Consider the following 8,407-nt stretch of genomic DNA (forward strand, 5'->3'; position numbering starts at 1 on the left):
CTGGTAAAATCCTCTGTGGGTGATTGTCCGGACAGTTATCACCACTCCAAAACTCGAACTCAGCTACCTCGGACAGAACAAAACTATCATGACAACAGAAATGTGTTGAAAACTGTGAAGTTTGACACCTTGCAGCAAGCTAACCCGAGGAAGACACACGTGCACGAGCCTCACACACTGGCAGTCTCGCGCTACACGGTCGGTGACGCGCGTGTAACAGTTGAGGAGGTTGGATACAAACTTCGCGAGGAAAAATGTAAGGATATCTCGTTCATTTCTGGCTAAATGTGTTTATTAAAGATGTTTAACTAATCGTGCTAATACATGTATAACCTTTAAACAGCGGTGGAAAAAGAATTCAGATATTTGACTCAAGTAAGAGTAGCAAAACTACTTTGTTTGTTACAATTTAAAGTCCTGCACAGAACCTAGGCCTACTCAAGAAAAAGTAGCCCATTAGAATCAAAATAGGCTATATTTTAATTATATAGGCCTACCAAGAGTAACCATATTTATTATGCGGAATGGACTGTCCTTTTCAGAATCATAGGATAATAGAACTGGATTATAATTATTGATGCATTAATGTTACACCCCTTGAACAGACAATACAGGTTAATAAAAGCTTTGTATTGATATTATGAATCTGCAACGTAACCAAAGCTTTAAAATAAACGTAGTGCTGTAAAATGTGCAATATTTGACTCCAAAATGTAGAGTAGAAGAAGTCTAAAGTAGCATAATATAGTGTACTCCCATAATACATAATTAATTAGTTACAGTTTTTGTTGATTGCTTACACACATGTTTCAGACTTTGGCCCACTGTGTCAAAACTTACAGTTTTTGCCTAATGCTTACACACTAATAGTGGTTGCTTTGCCCAAATCATCACAACCTCTAACTTTGGTGACCATTCCCTAAACACAAGCACCAACCCCACAAACACAAAATATGCTTTGCACTGTGTTTGAAATTCTCCAAAACACTGCTTGCAAAACACTACACACAGTTTTTTACACAAGACACATTGTTCAAAAATGAAATCTCCTGCAATCATTGGGAAAACACATCTATGTAAAATACAAAACACAACTAAACTTGGAAAAACACAGACTCACACACATGAAATATACAAAATAAAACTAATTGAATACCAATCAGTGTGAGCCTGAGCACTACAAATAGACCTCAGGTGAGCTCAGCTTCTTTGTGAGAACAAAGACAGTAAGAGTCAGGGCACGAGGACAAGAGAGACAACAGACAGAGACAGGGTCACTATAGTGGACCATGTTATAGATCATGGCCTATCAATATAGGAGCCTGGGCAGAGAGTACAGCCCAACTACACAATAGCTCCATAATTAGGTCATTTAGACTGGATATCAGGAATATTTTCGCTGTTGGTTCTCAAAGGATGACATTGCATGTGATGTCGATGAGGCGATGTGGCCAGACGCAAGCGTGAGGCGGTATCCAAAGGGTTCATAATCCACCCGCCCCATTCCTTTCAACACTGTTTTTTTTATTTTCTCGTAATTGTTTCAGAGTTTACAGTATAGTAGTGACACACTGAATTGCTTTTTGAACTGCATCCTACCTATTCGTTTTTTTGTTGGCCAAAACCATGACATTGCAATATACACTTTTTTTTCAGAAGCATTTTTATTTTCATGTGTCTAGATGAACTGTAGTGAATCAATCTTTCATAAAAAAAAATTCGGTACGAGACTTTTAAAGTCAAAAACCATCCAAAGTACTGAATACAGCTGTGTTTTACATAAAGCACATCTGTGTGTTGTTGCTGTTTGGAAAGAGTAATTCAAAGGTGCATGTGTGTATTGTTTTGATGCTAAAACAGTTTTGAAATGGGATTGTTAGGTTTTGTTTCAATAGCTTCATTTTGCCGTAGGGGAGAACGGGGGAATCTGAGGCATCGGGTAATGTGAGCCACCCCCTGTATCTAGGCAACGGAAAACATTTGTGGTCATGTGAGATATATGTTTTCAAGCCCCTCTCATTTCCCCATGGCCCTGAAAGAGAGGACCTCATGGTGCTGTGGTAAGCATGTTTTTTTCACCAAAATAGGTATTTTGCATGTAAAAGTAAATTTTCTTGCTGTCAACTTAATCAACTGTTGTGCCAAAGCAAATGTATTCACGTAGAAAAACTTCTATCATACGTGTTGATGAACTACCAACATATGAAACCATGTGATGCTGATAACTGAATATTAGCCTGAAATGCTAAGAGAGGTAGTTTTTTCTCAAATTGTGGTGGTGGGGGAAAGTGAGCCAAATGCTGTGGGGGAAAGTGAGCCACTGTCTCACTTTCCCCCACCATGAGGCACAAGTTAAGTTTAGTCTTAAACATATTTTAATGTAATATTACATAACATATGTTTTATTGTAATGTCATACACATTGTAGAAAAGCCATCATGCCAAGGAAATACACCAGGAAGACGACCTGGGGCAACCACACGGAAAGAGCACCTTCTCATCTTTCCCTGTAACGTAGAGTAGGCCTAGTTGTAGAGTATGACAGGCTGATGTTATAATCCAGTTGGGTCTTCTCCTGTGTTCTGAGTCCCAGGCTGTTCTCGCTGGTTCTGATATTCTTATGCTTTGACCCCCAGACACTAGCTGGCTCTAAGGGTCCTGTGTTCTGACCCCCAGATTGTGTTCTAATCTAACTGGTTCTATCTTTCATTTGAATCTTATTAAAACCTTTTGAATTATAATATGTTGTATTTGACTTTGTTCAGAGTTACTTTCAAGTGTTTAGAAAATTTGCTTTGCTTAATTGACCAAACCCCATCATTCTTTTACTAGTCCGACATTAGTTCTGGAATGTGTGGCTAGCTTTCAGGATTCTTACTGTTACAATATGTGTTGTTATGGTAGTTTCAGAGTGGAAAAAGTAAGTGGATCAGTTTACCCCACAGCTGGGGTAAAGTGAGCCACATGACAACTTTTTTTAAAACAATCATATTTTCACTGCCCTTTGTCTTGAAAAAATTCTGCTAATGCCCATTTCTAGGAAACATCCTGAAATAATGGGAAATGTGTAAATTTGAGTGATAAATCATTTTAGCTCCCTTAGAGGGGAGCAAATGTAAAAAGTGGCTCAGATTACCCCGTTCTCCCCTATAAATTAGAAGATAATCTCCATGTGCTTTGTCTCATTCCTCCTTAAGTTTTGACACAGTGGGCCAAAGTATGCAACATATGTGTAAGCAATTGGCAAAAACTGTAACACACAGGCCGAATAGGACAAAGCACATGGAGATAAACTTCTAACTTATACGGCAAAATGAAACTCTTGAAACAAAACCTAACAACCCCATTTCAAAACTGTTTTTAGCATCAAAACAATACACACATGCACCTTTGCATTACTCTTTCCTAGCAGCAACAACACACAGATGTGCTTTATGCAAAACACAGCTGTATTCAGTACTTTGGATGTTTTTTTTTCTTAAAAAGTCTCATACTGATTTTTTTTGTGAAAGATTGATTCACTACAGTTCATCTAGACACATGAAAGTAAAAATAAAAAAGCTTCTGAAAAAAAAGTGAATTTTGCAATGTCATGGTTTTGGCAAACAAAAAAACAAATAGTTAGGATCGCAGTTCAACAAGCAATTCAGTGTGTCACTAGGAACACTCTGAAACAATTACAGTAAATTTAAAAAAAAAATAAGCGTTGTAAGGAATGGGGCAAGTGGATTATGAATCCTTTGGATACCGCCTCCCGTTTGCGTCTGGCCACATCGCCTCATCGACATCACATGCAATGTCATCCTTTGAGAAGCAACAGCGAAAATATTCCTGATATCCAGTCTAAATGTCCTAATTATGGAGCTATTGTGTAGTTGGGCTGGACTCTCTGCCCAGGCTCCTATATTGTTAGGCCATGATCTATAACATGGTCCACTACAGTATAGTGACCCTGTCTCTGTCTGTTGTCTTCTTTGTCATCGTCCTCCTGTCGCTCTCTCTTGTCCTCTTCCCCTGACTCTTACTGTCTCACAAAGGAGCTGAGCTCACCTGAGGTCTATTTGTAATGCTAAGGCTCAAACTGATTGGTATTATAGCTTTATTTTTCATGTGTGAGTCTGTGTGCTTTTCCAATTTTAGTTGTGTTTTGTATTTTAAATAGATGTGTTTTCCCAATGATTGCAGGAGATTTCATTTTTGAACAATGTGTCTTATGTGAAAAACAGTGTGTAGTGTTTTGCAAGAAGTGTGTTGGAGAATTTGCAAAGCACTTATTGTGTTTGTAGGGTTGGTGCTTGTGTTTAGGGCATGGTCAAAAAAGTTAGAGGTTGTGGTGTTTTGGGCAAAGCAACCACTTTTAGTGTTAGCATTAGGTAAAAACTGTAATGACAGTACTCTTCCTTTACTCATACTTGCATTAAAAAATATTTTCAATCCCAGACTAATCCTAGGCAATTAAAACTATGAGTAATAGCCTACCCAATTCAAGTCCATAACGACACTGCAAAACTCAAATCAAGGTTGGCAAAAGTTTTTATTAGGGCTTAACTGAAATGACAACATGTTGAACAGTGAGTTACACATTATAATATGCCCACACGCACACAAACAAATATATACTATATCTAACATCAGCAATTTATTCACTGAGGCTTTGACTTATATGTTTCTCTTGAACCTTCCTTTTTAAAACAACACATGATTTTACTTGGCTATTCTGAGAAAGTGTTTTAAATATATTTTTTTGAATATACATTAGGCCTATATAGAAGCAATATACTGTCATAACTGACTTTCACAGGTTGCAGCGAGCACCACAGCAGTCTTATATAAACTCTTGGTCAGATGGGTGTGTGTGTGGTAAATATTGTAGCTATAATTTGATAAAAGCTTGTTTACAACATAAAAATCAGTGTCACAGTAGTGTGGGCAGAAAAAAAGAGACATTTTCTTTTCATTGCTTACAAAAATGTTTTAACTATCATGTGTCATCCGTGTTGGTCTCTAAAACAAATCTGCTTCTCATTGAAATGTAGAGATTACAAATGACGTCCTAGAGAAGAAGTGTGTCTGACATATAAAGCAAATTCTGTGTATAACTTCAGTCAGTGTAGTTCCGTTATCACAGTCCAGTCATAATGTAGTTGAGAGCATGTGGTTGTAGCCGTATAGTACAGCTCACTTTGACCTCTTCTCTCATCCATGTTAGAGACACACCGGTTAATCCTGTAAGCCAGATAGCTTGTTCTAATATTGACATGTCCGTTCTCCATGGCACAGAAGGACATGGGTGGTAAAGTAAGTGTAGGCAAATTATACCATGTGAAGGACAACTAGATTTAATTTCAGTTTTATTGCAAAGTTAGGCTATACAATGATTTACCAAAGACAAAATACCAACTGAAATGCAGTACAGATAAATCATAAATGATCCTGTCTGATAATAGCATTAAACAGTAAATTATGTAGCCTACTAAAATATGAAAAAGTTAGAAAATTAACTTAACAGAAAAATCTTTGCCTTTAAAGAGAATTTTGAGTTGCCAGCCCCGACGTTCGGATTGGTCCGCCATTTTGTCGTCAAAGAAAGTGTGACGTTTCAAAAAAAAAAAATGGGTGGACATACAAAATGGCCACAGACTTACGCTGTGTTCGTCAGCGAGAATTTTTCCACTCTCTAAGTAGTGATCCACTCAAGTTGAGTCTTTGGTGCAACACTCCGGATGCAAAAAAAAAATAAGACCTTACTTCCACTGTCCGGTTGATTCGACCGTGCCATCCCTGCTCTTGTCAGGCTTCACGTACTGCAACTCAAGCCTCGGTGCAGAGAAAGAAGGAGTAGAAATGGATCGATAGTCATAGATAAACTCAGGATTCAGGAGGAGTACATGATGCACAAGTTCATTCATTCAACTCGCGCTTCACTCTAGGTCTCTTTAGCCCGTCTACATGGGCCGACCACTTTAAACACCAATCAGGTCGGTCTGGATTTGCACATTCGTCCACTCGTAAACCTTTTCCCCCTAGCTTTTTATTTTTTTTACACTGTGAAATATACATCTGAACAATCTTGTGAGTCTGGTTGGATTTAAATAGCCTTACATGCTTCAGTCTCTTGGATACAGTGAACCTGATTGGCCTAGAGTGCATGCCGGGCATGCCCAATCACAGGGCATCACCATGGAGCCTACCAGCCAATGGGAGGAGGAAGATAGTCCCTGGGATTTCATTGTCACTAAGGGAGGAGGAAACACACTGCCAGGACAGTGGGCACTAACATGCAAAGCAGTGGACTCTATTATAGTCAGGGTCTATATGTTTGCGATAACCTGTGGAGCCACATCAAGAGCGTTGCCAAGGAGAGGAGAGCACAAGGCGGGTCTTAAAAGATGAAGCTCCTCTCAGCCACACAGTCCCATTCACAGCAGCTCATAGTACACCCACGTCACTGTTATCAGGGCTGCTCACGTCACAGGAATGAATGGCTTGATTTGTGAGAGCCATCGTCCTGCTTGAAGGTGCAGTGTCTCCTTGGCAACCAGCTCCATCTCTTGCCAGAAGATTAGACTGACAGAGAGCATTCAGCTCACAGGACAGGGGCTCCTTTACTCTCCCTCCATTGCCTTTCAGTCCTGTTTTGACCCCCTCACCCCCTTTTTTCATTTCTTTTGTCCTTCATTCCTCTATAAATCAATTCCCCACTCTGTTTCTACTAATTATGCGATTGACCATTTTTTCAATCATCCGCCGATTATTTTCTTAATTAGTCGATTAAATGTTTGGTCATTAAAATGTCAAAACCAAGTTGACGTAATCAAATGATTTGTTTAGATTGAACGGTCCAAAAGATGCCTGAGAGGCTGAAACTTTTTGTTGTAGAAAATGTACTTTTATTGTACAACAGATTGATGATTAACACTGTCACCAATTCAGTTTCTTTAACTTGATGAGTCATTTAAATAACTCATTGTTTCACCTTTAGCTTATATTTCTTAATTAGCTTGCAAGAAACACACACCTTTTTGTCACGTTGCAGAGTCCACAACTGTAATTGTGTTGTCTGCCTCTTACAACATTGTAGAATGCTCCCTTTTAAAAGGTCTATTTCTAAAACCCAAATTGGCTACACATTAGATACAGAGACAATGAGAAATGATTTATTGCACATCCATCCATTTCATTATTTGAATACATTTAAAAAATAAAATACTGATGTGTAATTTAAGACTTTCAGTCTAAAGTAGATGCTACATACAGTATATAAAAAATGTGAGATATTGTGAGCATAAAAGTTAACTTGTGAATTTGGAAATAGCCATTTGTACCCAAAAAAAGTTAAACTGAGAAAAAAATACAAATGATATCCTTAAAAAAACCACTATTTAGAAAGTGACTCATCTCGTGTATATTATTATTACTTCATTATGGTGGGCGTTTCCTTTGATATATCCAAACAGGACATTTATTTTTAAAGTAATGTCATCATTTGTGTTTCTTGTTTTATTATCTGTTGACTCACAAGGCCACAACAACACACAGAGATTATTCCGTTATACTAGTTTCTTATCGGTCTCTTTTTGACTTGTAGCCCTTTTCTTTTCTCTAGTCAGCTTTTCCAGCAGTGATGTGAGTGAGCGCCTGACTAGAGTAAAGGTTTTATGAGCCAGCAGGGTGACGGTGCAACAACAGAAATTAGAAGTGAGTCGTCCTTTGGTTTTACTCTTTAGTCAGCTGCTTGCTTGTTTCTTACTGACAGAAGCAGTTATATATATATATATCTAACTCCTAACTTTTGAGGTCTGTAACTATAACAAAGATAGCAGATTCAGCTATGAAGTCAGAAAAGTCTAAAATAAGGTTTTACAAGATAAGGCTCATAAAGGAGTTACAGGGGCAGAGCAGTGTGGATTCTGCACATTTTGTAGAATTAAAAAGATGCTCCAGCAAATGTTCTTATTCTGCGATAAAGTACTTTTTTTTAACTTGATCAGTGCTGGCTGGCAGTTTAACTAGCAAAGGAAAAGGCAATAAAAGCCAGGAAGACCACATTCATGACATCATGAAACTGAATGGCTTTCAACACCATTCAGTCACTGGCAAAAGAGTTGACTCATGCTGTCAGCAAAGTTAAATACCAAGAGTGAACACAGTCATTCAAACAAAGCAGTCATGCCGCTAGAAAGTCCCTGTCTTATCACTGATCTCTCTTTGTGTGCATGGAAAATAAAATATCTCACACGCACACTCTCATATTACGCATAGGTGAGCTTTTTTAAGAGCCTCATCCATGCAAAAAGAAAAAATCACACACACGCACACACACACACACACACACACACACACACACACACACACACACACACACACACACACACACACACACGCTCAATGCAACAAGAGACCTAAA

Source organism: Ammodytes marinus (genome assembly GCF_949987685.1).
Source record: "Ammodytes marinus genome assembly, chromosome: 19".
In the NCBI taxonomy this organism is placed as follows: domain Eukaryota; kingdom Metazoa; phylum Chordata; class Actinopteri; order Uranoscopiformes; family Ammodytidae; genus Ammodytes; species Ammodytes marinus.